The sequence below is a fragment of the Sceloporus undulatus genome, chromosome 1, assembly GCF_019175285.1.
Source record: "Sceloporus undulatus isolate JIND9_A2432 ecotype Alabama chromosome 1, SceUnd_v1.1, whole genome shotgun sequence".
In the NCBI taxonomy this organism is placed as follows: Eukaryota; Metazoa; Chordata; class Lepidosauria; order Squamata; family Phrynosomatidae; genus Sceloporus; species Sceloporus undulatus.
In genome coordinates this window covers 33421078-33433982 of record NC_056522.1, presented here as the reverse complement: position 1 = coordinate 33433982, position 12905 = coordinate 33421078, and the positions used below count along the sequence as shown (strand labels likewise).

The following is a 12905-nucleotide window of genomic DNA, read 5'->3' as shown; positions in this document are numbered from 1 at the left end:
ATGCCAGCCACAGATGTTGGCAAAACTTCAGGAAGAAACTCTTCGAGAACATGGCCACATAGCCCGAAAAACCCACAAAAAATCATGGATGCCAGCCATCAAAGCCTTCAACTTCACATTTAAAATTGTTGTTCACCTGTTTTTAAATGGTTATGGTATATTTACTGTAAATTACTTTGAGGTTCTGCTGGGCAGGAAAAAATAATATTTTTAATAAATAAAGGAAAATAATACTTGGAAAAACAGGATGCTTCCTCTCTTCTAGTCTTCCTTTCCATACTTTTAGCTAATCCTGTAACATCAAAAATCCACCGAACAGTGATACCTTTATTGGACCAACCAAAATACACAAGCCTTCGAAACTCCTCTGGCTCCTTCAACAGGCAAGTTGTTAAAAATCATACAGGAAGATGTTAGTTACAGGTCTGCATTTTGCTGTTTTTGTTCTTAGTTCAGATTGTATGGTGGGTATATTTTGCTGGCTGGCACCTCCTCCTTCTGTTCATGTGGTTAATGGGAGATAACCAGGAAATTTAACATCTATTTGTAGCACAAAAGGTCTTTTGGCTGTTCAGCTATGCTTTAAGTGCACATTTAAAAAGCACATAATTGTGATAAATAAGTATTAGTAGACATGTGTATCAGCTCATCGTTCAGTAGATGGCTAGAAGTGATTGTTACTTCTCACTGAGTATATTCTTATGGCGAAGGCAGGTTTGCTGTACAGTATTTCATCTTTTATTAACAGTCCTTATATCCCACTCCTGCTTTGAAAGCACCAAGTGGCTCACTCACATGGCGGTTCCTGGGTTCTCCTATCAGAGACTTGTTAGGCTGATGTGTTTTTAGCTCCAGCAATGTTCCAACCACAATTACTCCCAATCCATCCACTGTATCCTAAGTTTTTATTCACAATTCTTTCTGCTGCTGAAGAAAGGGCAGGCTATTTCACATATTTCTTATATAGTGTTAACATCTTAAAAACAAGTTTGCTCAAGAACCTTCTAGCAAAAAAATGTAAGAACTTTAGTGTACACCTACACTGTAGAAATAATGTAGATTCACACCACTTTAAATGTTGTAGCTCCATTCTCTGGAATCCTGCAATCTGTAGTTTTGCAAGGTCTTTAACTTACCCTGTTGAAGGGCGGTGGTGCCTCACAAAACTAAAAATCCCAGGATTCTGTAGGATGGAGCCATGGCAGTTAAAGTGGTATCAAACTGCATTATTTCTACCATGTAGATGCACCCTTGGTTTACAGTAGCACTCACGCTATCTGATGTGGAAGATCAGCAATTTGCTTTAATGTTATGTGCCAAAGACTAGCATTATCTACATGCCCATTGCCTATGACTATTTCTTTCCTAAAAACGTGTCCTGGACCAACAGTCAAAGACTCATGGACCAGCACTCTCCACAGATCATCACTTTGAGTAGCACCAGGTAACATAAGAGAGCTCACAGAAATATTCTATTAAGTTTGAAGTCATTAAAGCACATAGACATGGATTTACATTTCACAGTGCCTAAAATAAATTGCATGTGTTCTTTTGTTTGGTTTTTCACTTGCAATGACTTAAAGGATTAAAATTGGAAGGATCCACAAACGAATATAGAGATTTAATTTGACATGCAACAAAAGCTACTATGGTTAAGCAAGGCATGAGGCTTACCGCTGACAATTGTTCTTTGCAAATTACAATGTCTGTGCCTGCATAATTATAAAGCAAGTGTTATTTCTTCTCAAGATAAAGAAACTACAATTGTAATTTTCTTACATAATAGTACATCTAGAATATGAGGCCAATTCTACAATCAATTAAGCCCAGCTCTCCTCAGCCTGGCTCCTTCCAGATCTTCTGGACTATCTCTAGATCTGAAGATTTTGTACACCCTTGTAACTTCTCCACAGAATAAAGGATTTTGCCACATCCCAAAATATTTTTCAAATTTATATTTTTATTTATCTGTTTGGGTTTTTTTCATTAAAAAAAACTGCACTGCAAAGTGGCAATGTAGATGGCAAGGGCAAACAAGTATACTCTATAACCATTTTCCAGTTGGTGTTTATATTTTCGGAACAAAGATTTCACATGTTTTGTACTAATATGTCAACCAAATAAATTTGCCACAGATCCTTAACTGCATCTTCCATCATCTGCAGCCAGCACAATGTCAGAGGTATAGTGAAACTCATCATTACTGGGGAAGACTGCTTTAGTCTATGTCTACACAGTAGTTTCTTTCCAGGTTCTTATCTATAGTGATTTAGTATTGCAGCACTAACCTGGAAATGGAACCACAAAGAGACCACTGTTTTGTTTTGAATAATTCAGATGGTGGCTGTACCGACTCAATATTCCAGGTATGCTATTCATGACAGACTCCCCATCTACTTTTTGTCCAATATATTGGACTGGAGAGCCCATTGTTAAACAAATGAATTAAATAGATTTTTGTGGGGTTTTCAGGCTATCTGGCCATGTTCTGAAAGAGTTTATTCAGGGATTAACTCTTCCAAAACACAACCACATAGCCTGAAAACCCCACAAAAAACTATGGATCCCAGCCGTGAAAGCCTTGGACTTCACAAAATGAATTGAATTCTCCATCTGGAATTAACCCTGTCCCTTCAATCACCAGTTCAAGTGAACCCTCTGTGCTTTGAATCTGCACAGGTCTGAAATTATAAATGGCAATTTGGAAAATATAGAATATTATTCACAAAACCCAGAAGAAACACCATTTAAAAATATAATAAAATATTAGTTTTGCTTTTTTCAAATACACATAACAAGCCAAAGATTGCTCATATCATATATCTTAATATGTACACGTACAGCTCCACTCCCCCAATATATCTAATGGATAATCTTGCTTTTTAATATAACCTCAGCACAGGGACGTAGCCAGGATTTTAGGAAGGGGGGGGTCCAGACTAAATGCCCCCATTATAATGGGGCTTGGCGCGGTGGCGCAGTGGCGCGGTGGCGCAGCAGCACACACCATTCATTTTTCTAATGGAAGGGGGGGTCCGGACCCCAAGAACCCCCCCCCCTTGGCTATGTCCTTGCTCAGCAGCTTTCATTCCTTTTAATTTCCTGGATATCTATCAACCAAACTCCCACTCTTTCACTTGAAAGAACAAAGTGTTTGCTCAGCTATTAACACTGAGACTCCAAAAAGGACAAGGCTAACCACACAAGGAGAAATGCTATATTAAAACAAATCTGCATCACAGTAGTATAGCTGAGTACTGTGTTGAGAATTAGTGTACACAGCACTTGTATGACACCAGATTTATATATGTGATGCACTCAGTGTGTGTGTGTGTGTGTGTGTGTGTGCGCGCCTTAAAGTCATTTCTGACTTATAGTGAACCTAAGACAAATTTATCATGGCTTTGTTTTTGTTTGTTGCAAGATTTGTTCAGAGGAGGTTTGCTGAGAGCATGTGACCTGCCCAAGATCACCCAGTGGGCTTTATGGCCAAGCTGAGAATCTAACCCTGGTACACTAGCAAACGTTTTTATAGTTACAAAATATTGCAGAGTTCAAGCGCTATGAAAATAGGTTATCACACAAAGAGTTACTACATGATGATGACAGTTATTGCTTAATTCTCTGTGACAAATAGCAGTGTATTGAACTCAGATAAAAACAAGTGTGTGCAAATATTCAAATTAATCTCTCCTTTGCTTATGCTGCCAACTTTTCAATCTAAGAACCACTTCTGAAATGTAGATGTCATAGTTATTTTTGTTTTACTCCTAACTGAACCCACAACACATTACTTAACAGGGGCCCTTCCCATGAAGCATCCACATGAAAAATATACTTCCACTTTTATATATATATATTATTACAAACTAGCTGAAGTCTCCACAATGATGCCTGGTTCTGTGTACCTTGTGCTACAAAAATGGCTCCATTCTCATCCATATCTTTTTAATCTCAGGAACCATACCAACAGTATCTTAGACCTCTTCCATTTCCCATTCTTTTTAAACTGCCAAAAACTGTTGCCACAGTCCCCTTACACTCTCCTGTTTTTCCACCATTTTCCTACCTCAAAAATCTTAGCAGCAGTGCTTAAGAAAGCCATCTCCTGTTTCCTACCTCTTCAAAATATTCACTGATGAGATACGGCCGACTCCACATTTTCACTTCTAGACAGGCTCCTGATCTGAAATTTCAAATTAAAAGTTTCCACTCGAACTTAGATAACAAGCAAAAATACACTGTAAAATTTTATCACTGGTGATGATATCCCAGAATCTATGACCAATAATTTATTTATTTATTACTCCTAAGTAGCCCACTCCCACTTTGTAACTTTGAGTTGAAATTGGCCTCCAGAACTAGGACAACAAGAAAAAACACAGTCCAGTTTTGAGATGTCCAGCATGATTTCACAATCAATTTCCACAAGTCTGCTTTTGCTTCTACTTTGTTGTTGTGACTTGTTGTGTACCTTTAAGTCATTTTCCACTTATGGCGACTCTAAGGCGAACCTATCATAGGGGTTTCTTGGCAAGATTTGTTCAGAGAAGGTTTGCCATTGTCTTCCCTGAGGCTGAGAATATGTGACTTGTCCAAAGTCACCCAGTGAGTTTCATGGCTAAGCTGGGAACTGAACCCTGGTCTTCCGTTCCGAGTCATAGTCCAACACTCAAATCACTGCGCCACTCTGCTTTTGCTTCTAGTAGGCTACCTTTCTTTGATTGTTACCCTGCAAATGTTGATTTCCATCAAGTATAGTATGTATACAGTTTTGTGACAGCCAGCATGGCATAGTGGTTTGGGTGTTGGACTAGAACACTGGGAGGCCAGGATTGAATCCCTACTCAGACATAGAAACCTACTTGGTGACCTTGGGCAAACTGCACTCTCTCAGCCTCAGAGGAAGGCAAAGGCAAACCCCTCTGAACAAATTCTGTCAAGAAAACTCCATGATCAGTCCACCTTAAGGCGCCATTAAGTCAGAAATGACTTGAAGGTACACAACAATAATAATATACATTTATAACAAGCCACTGTTAGTACCCTGAAAAGTACAGATCCATGACATACATTTGCAAATATATGCCATCATAGTAAAGCATTTTTCAAAAGCCCCAGATGTGAGGCTGGTGACTTGCACTTGATAAATTAAAACACATAAGTATTCAATTTGAAACAAGCCAGTGTGTCTTAGTGTTTTGAGCATTGGATTAGAACTTTGGAGACCAGGGTTCAAATCCTCACTCGGCCATGAAAACCCACTGGGTGACCTTGGGCAACTCACACTCTCTCAGCCTCAGAGGATAGCAAGGGCAAACCACCTCTGAAGAAATTTGCGAAGAAAACACCATGGAAACAACATGGTCGCCCTAAGTTGGAAATGAATTGAAGGCAAACAACACAACAACAAATTCAATTTCCAGCTGCTTTAATTCAGATCTTTCAAAACTGATGTATTAGAACAGGGGTAGGCAACCTTTTTGAGCCAGGGGCCGAGTTGCTGGTCCCTCAGACAACTGGGGGGGCCGAAAGTGGGGGGTGGCTGTCCACCCTCCAGGGGCAGGGCCGCATGCTAGGGGCGGAGCTTCCACCTCCGGGGGCGGGGCTTGCATGCTGGGGCGGAGCTTCCACCCTCTGGGCCAGGCCTCCCCCTCTCTGCCGGCCCCTGACGGGGCCCCAGGCCCCATCCAGAGGCTGGGGAAAAAGGGGGGCCTCCAGCGCTGGAGGCCTCCCCCTCTTTGCCGCCGGAGCCCTCCTGGGGGCCCCAGCAACGGCATCGGGCCTCCAAGAGGCCTGCTGCCGCCGCCGGAACCCTCCTGGGGCCCCCCCCGGCAACGGGCCTCCCAGAGGCCTGCTGCCGCTGCTGGAGCCCTGTTCGAGGACTCCAGCAGCCGCAGCCGGCCTCCTAGAGGCCCCTGCCCATAGCGATGAAGTCTCGCGCAACCTTTTCTGTGGTCGTGCGAGACTTCACCGCTATGGGCGCCGCCATTCCCCCCCAAATGGTGACAAAGTCTTGTGCGACCTCAGGGAAGGTTACGCGAGACTTTGCCGCCATTTTGGGGGGGAAATGGCGGCGCCCATAGTGGCGAAAAGACACAATTGGTGGCGGTGGTGGCAGCAGCAGCCACGGGCCGGCTGAAAGGCCTCCGCAGGCCGGATCCGGCCCGCAGGTTGCCGACCCCTCCCTGTATTAGAAGATCTTAAACTTTTAAATGCAAACTGATGGAAGTATTTTTGATGTAAGACTAAAATAAATATTTAGTAATGCTTATGCAAACTTTTCATTCTGCTTAACATTATAATATATTTTCACAAAATGAAAAGTTTAATCTATAAATAGATAGATTAATAAGAAATAGAGTCAACAGGCAGAAAACGATGAACAGACAAATAATACTGACACAATTTTTAAAACTTAAGAATAATGACACAGAACAGGTTTTTAAAAAAATTATATTGTTAATTAGCAGAAAAAATGTAACGTGTTTATAAATAAGACTTAAAATGAAAATTATAAGGAGAATGTTGACATTTAATATGTAGAATATATTAAAAAAACAGAAAGTTCACAGACTTTGAAAAGGTTTACGAGGATCTTGCTTGCTCAACTTACTATTAGAATACGAACACAATTTAAACTTTTTGCTGCTTCCTCACTACAACATAATGATGGAGTTAGGAAGGTCTCTCTAGGGAGAGAAATTCAAAGTTGCATCATTGTGTGCATCACTCCAAAAAGATAAAGTGTACCCGCTGTATGATCCTCTATGACCAAAATGCAGGGTAGTATTTCTCCAGAAGATTTAAGCTGTCAATAAACTCAACCTTCCACTTGGCCCCAGAATACAGTACACAATAAAACAGAGGTAAGAAAACAGAAAAGGTAAAATGGCAGGAAATGGCCAGTGTAGAATAATTCTTGCCTTCTAGCTGGGTACACCTCCCAGGCAGGAAAAAAGAAGAATGTTTTACAGTCCCAGTTTCTGCTACAAAGTCCTCTACAAGTTACAACTGTCTTGTGAGAACACTAAGCCAAGAAGGCCTTTCTGAAAGCATTTCCCAATAATGTGGTAAATTAGTAGAGTTGTTACTCAAGAAACTACTGCTTCTGTGGCTGTATCCACACTGCAAAAACAATCCAGTCTGACATTGCTTTAACTGCCCTGGCTCAGTGCTATGGAATCCTGGGATCTGTAGTTTGCTGTGGCAACAGAGCTCTCCGGCAGGGGAAGGCAAAATGTCTAAAAAAAACCCCCAAAACATACAAAGCCCAGAATTTCATAGCATTGAGCTAGCGCAGTTAAACTGGTGCCAGACTGAATTGTTTCTGCAGTGCCGATGCAGGCTGTGAGAAGAAAAATGCACCCCTATTTTATCCCCTGGCATTCAGATTGCATTTTATCACTGTGACATCCACACTCCATCACCTGTTAACATGCTAATTCTGAAGCCTTCTGAGCAGTGATTTGTATAAGCATCAGAATTACCTACAGAGCCTAGAAGTAATGTATTACAAGTATTGTACGCCCTTGGTATCCACTGGGGTTTGGTTCCAGGACTCCCTGTGGATATTAAGATCTGTGGATGCTGAAGTCCCATTGTATACAGTGGCATAGTAAAATGGTGTCCCTTACATAAAATCAAGGTTTGCTTCTTGGAATTTTGAAATATATATATTGAATATTTCCAAGCCATGGATGCTTGAATCCGTGGATGAAGAATCTGTGGATACAGATGACTGACTGTAATGATATAACAATATTGTTTGTATGTAGGGATGCCAGAGTAAAAACTGGCAAACACTATTGTATCTTTATTGGTTATATGGAAGAGGGAATTTTACTAGGTGTTGCTTGTTATAATAATAATAATAATAATTTGTTTTATTTATATACCGCTATTCCAAAGATCATAGCGGTGAACAGCAAGTAAGCTAATTAGCAAGTAAGCTAATTTGCCCCCAACAGTCTGGGTACTCATTTTAGCGACCTCGGAAGGATGCAAGCCTGAGTCGAGCTTGGGCCCTTTGCTGGTCTTGAACTCGCAACCTTGTGGTTTCAAGTGAATGGCTGCAGTACAGGCATTTAACCACTGCGCCACCAGGGCTATCTGGTTGTATAACAAGCAACACCTGCTGAAATTCCCTTTCCTATCCAATTTCTGAAGGTACAGGAGCCATCTCCAGTTTTCAGTCTGGTCACATTACTTATGTTACTTTTGGAGCAATGAGCTCATACAAATGTTCCCCCCAAAACAATGCAATGTCTGATAATGTCATTACTTTTTTTGTAATGAAAGGTTCGTTATTTTCCATTACCTTGGGTGAACATAGTGAGGGTAGTTTTTTTCAATTCTTAGGACACTTTCTTACTTTTTAAAATAGAATTTAAAATAGGATTCCTTTTGCATACTTTTTAAAATAGGTTTGTTCTATCTTTTTAGATTTTTTTCCCTCCAAAAGGAACTAAAAACTAAGATGAAATGTAGGAGATAGTGTTTAAAAAAAACTGCTCAGTTTATAGTAACAAGTAAGCTTTTGAGAATTTCCTAATGAATTGCACAATGAATTACTTTTTAAAAATCACTTTCCAAGCTCTGGTCACCTAATAGCTAGCACCTCTGACGGAAGCTGGTAAAGAGCAACACCCTCTCTGTATTATTTTAATAGTACCAACTGTGAAAACTGCACAAGTCACAACCTGATTTTATGTAAGCAGGTTTTCAAGCCTTGGGTAATATCTGCCTACATTAAGGTAGAGAGAGAAATAATGTCATTTGTTTTTGTCTCTTAATTAGAATTAATTGTACAGAGTTACATTTTGCATGCTGCCTTGAGAAGTGCCTTTGTTAATTAAGCAGAATTATAACAAGTTTAATTAAGCAGATAAATCCTTGTGCTAGTGACATTTTTATTACTTTGCTGTAGCTGGATATGCTTTCCATACATACTGAGTTCAAAGCAAAATAAAACAATCCTTTTTGAAACTTTTTTTGTACCATTTTAACAACCACATTAAGCTAGCTCTCTGCTTCTCTAATCTCATATATATTAGTATTCATCTGAAACACGGCAAGTCATCACCTCAGAAGTGACAAAACTTAATACAGAGCGTACCTACGGTAGTTTTCTTTTCTGCCTAACAGACCAAAACCAGATGTCAGAAACAAGCTGTATTATTTGAATATGCTACCATGTTAAAAATACTGAAAACAAATTGATGATACACCCAAAAAGACAGGCCATTGTACAGTACAGCTATCATATTAAAAATCTGAAGTTGCTTAATTATATAGTCTTCTCTTTATATATAGAATTCCACCAGAAATTCTAAAGGACTTTGGGCTTTGTATTTATGTAACAAATCCATCCTTGTTCTTCTGAACTAAGTATTTTCACCCCAAAATTGCATAATGCTTCCGTTCATATTTCTCTTCTTGTTGTTGCATGTGTTCATGTCAACGTCCCTATACAGTTAATTTCTTGTCAAGATATATCCAAGGAGCTTTACTGTTGCGCTCTTCTTAGGTTGTCAGAGTATGACTTGCCCATGGCCATCCAGCGGGTTTCCATGGTTGAGGGGGTTTCAAATCTTGATCTGGCAGAATAAGGATTTTATATCAGGTTTGGCTAAATTTAGCAGGGAGCCACAAAGTCCCATGCTCTCGAACCTTTCAGTGAAATCATGGAAACTACAGGTGGAAGACGAAGTGGTGCAATACTGTTTTCCTAATCAAAACATGGTGGTAGCTCCAGGGGCCTTTCACACTATATAATTATATCAGTATGGTTTCACTTTAACTGCCAAAGCCACATCCTATGGAATCCTGGGATTTGTAGTACAGTGAAGCACTGAAGCTGCAAATTCTAAACACCCTTCCCTAAATGGCAAATCTCAGGATTCCACAGGATGTTGCCATGTAACTGTACAGTGCAAAGGGGGTCCTGGCCTTGCCTTAATATATGAGGTCATGGCTGAACCCTGGTTGGAAAAGCAGTTACATTCTAGCATTTCTTGTGTAATTTCCCAAACTTGTTCCTGACATTCCTGCTTTTCTGCTACAATCCTACTTACTTGCTCCTCTGTCTACTACTCTATTCACTTGCCTGGCCTACAGCTTTACTAATCGCCTCTTTCCAGTTCCACTACTTGGTTTAATCCAAGTCTTCCTCGATACTGACCTAACTTGTATACTCCCTAGTAGACCAATTAACTCCAGTCTCCAACCACTAGAACGTGTACTCCAGTTCCCTTTGGTCCAGCAGCACTGACATGTCTGAAACTGTGTTACAAGATATGTGAGTGGAAGAAGAAGAAGAAGAAGAAACCCTGCAACATATTGCTTCCTTTGCAAAAACGAGGGGTGGCCCTACTGTTAGGTAGAATGAAGTGACCATCTCAGATTTAATGGGAGGGAGCCATGAAAAGGCCACAAATTGTTAGTAATTTAATATATCATTGAATTATTTATTCCCAGAGAAGTCATATGTGGGACTCTGGTACAATCCCCTCCTTCACATAAATTTGGCCACTATGAACCAGGATTCTGCATAAGGCAAAACCACCCCTCAGCAACATAATCAAAAAGAAAGAAAAACCATCAAGGACCTCAATTCAGACCCAGAGATCATCATTCTCCCAGCAGACAAAACAATTTCACGGTAATCATGGAAACAGAACAATGCAAGCAAAAAATCAAGGAACTTGTGGGTCCTGCAATATACATAAAACTGAAACAAGACCCGATTAGCAAAATCACCAGCAAAACAAACAGCTTGATCAAAAACTCCTCAATTCAGCCAGTCATACACCAAAGCATATGCAAATCTGAGGCTCTCTCACCAAGGCTATGTGGACTTCCCAAGATCTACAAGGATTCCATTCCACTCTGGCTCATAGTGAGTGCCATTGATTCCCCCACCTCAACCAACTTCCAGTGGGACAATGAATTATGTGAACGAAGAGATAGGGTAGCCATGGAAAGCCCTCTGAGCCCCGTGATAGTAAATTTTTACATGAAACACTTTGAAAAGCAAGCCCTGGAAACAACACCAAAAAAAGCCCACAACAAGGTTCCACTATGGTTTCACTATGTGGACAACACTTTCACCATTTGATGCTATGGAGAACAAGATCATGTTTTTGAACCATCTGAACAACATCCAGCCAAACATCCAATTCACTATGGAAAAGGAAAAGGAAGGAACATTACCATTCTTGGATGTCCTGGTCATCCGCAAACCGAACCAACAATTGAGCCACACAGTATACAGAAAACCTACATGCACGGACAGATACCTACACCAAAATTCCAACCATCACCCAGGAAAAAAAAGGAGCACAATAAAAACACTGGTAGACCGTGCAAAAAGGATCTGCAAACCCCACGTTCTAGAAGATGAACTGAAGCACCTAAACTGGGCTCTACAGGCCAACAGTTACGCCACCTCAAACATCGGCCAGACAAGGAAAAAATACGGAAGTGAGGACAAACAGCCTTCCAAAGGGAAGGTATTTTAACATACATTAAAGGAGTCACAGACAGAATAGAGAATCTGGACTGTACTTCCAAATTATGTACAGTCCAACCAGGAAAATCCAGCAAATGCTGCACATAGCGAAGGATAAACCCTCTCACGGCTGCATGAGTTTACCACATACCATGCAGCTGTGGACAAGTCTACATAGGGACCACCAAACACAACATTCAAACATGAATCAAGGAACATGAGAGACACTGCAGGCTGAGTCAGCCAGAAAAATCAGTGATAGCAGAACACTAGATGTCAGAGCCAAATTCAATTATGCAGAAATCCATGTGAGCGATCAAACTGGGACAGCAAAGAACATTTACCATATATACTCGACTATAAGTCGACCTCACGCATAAGTCAAAGGCAGGTTTTGGAACCAAAATTATGGATTTTGATACTACCTGTGAATAAGTTGAAGGCAATACTTACAAGTGGATCCTTGCCTTACGCAGGGGATCCATTCCAGACACCCCCCCCCCCCCGCATAAAACGAAAACCACCTACACTTGAGCCCCTTTGAATATAATGGGGATCGGACATGGCAGCGCAGCGGCATGCACATGACACAGGCATGCACAACATTCATCCTATTGCCACACGGCTTCAGCGTAAGCTGAAAGCCATGTATAGTGTGCCTACATATGACGCGGGCGCACTGTATGTAACAAAAGATGTGAAGAATAAATCTAAGGAAACCTATGCCAACGAATGTACAAAATTCCAGCAGGCATACCTATTTGTGTTCATAGTACAGAGTAGATGGATGAGAGAGTAGAAGGTATCAGTGGTTTCAAGACACATTACACTCTTGTCTTTCAACAGGGGATGGTTCATTTTTTATATAAGAGTTAATGTAAAAGTATTTACATTGACTCGTGGATATGTCGACTCAGGTTTTGGGGGTCAATTTTTTGACTAAAATTTCTAGACTTTTATATGAGTACAGTCACCCCTCTTAACTCATGGATCTGGGATTCGCGCCCTTGAATATCTGCAGAGGGGCAACTTCTGCTATTTCCAATGGCACGCAGCACGAAGGCGCACACCATTCAAGCCTATGAGGCTTGAATATGCACATGCCTCCATTTTTTCTGGGGAGATGTCTGGAACAGATCCCCCATGAAAATGGAAGGCCAACTGTATATACAGTAGGTAAAAGGAAATAGAGAAAGAAATAAAAACAACACTGTAGTAGGAGTTTACTACAGGCCACCAAACCAAGATAAGGTGGTAAATAACGCTTTTCTGAAACAAATCTAAAAAATCTGAGAAGCAAGAACAAGTAATTATGGTGGACTTCAGTTATCCTAAACCTGAGTTGCAAATCAAGACTGATAAAAGTTACTCAGAAATCACCTAGCTAACCTGA

At 40.7% G+C, this 12905-nt stretch overlaps 1 protein-coding gene across 7 annotated transcripts in view; it reads right to left on the bottom strand.

Annotated features, from left to right (window-relative positions):
- The window catches only part of TRERF1 (transcriptional regulating factor 1), a 95284-nt gene that overhangs the window by 66084 nt on the left and 16295 nt on the right, over window positions 1-12905 (bottom strand). For 2 of the 7 annotated variants that reach the window (XM_042478969.1, XM_042478989.1), the window contains exon 2: window positions 4120-4186. The exons of 4 other annotated variants lie outside the window; for them this stretch is intronic. The gene's annotated coding sequence lies outside the window, so the exon portion shown is untranslated. Of the gene's footprint in view, window positions 1-4069; window positions 4187-12905 lie in introns of those variants that run through there. One more of the 7 variants, XM_042478979.1, reaches the window with a different exon arrangement.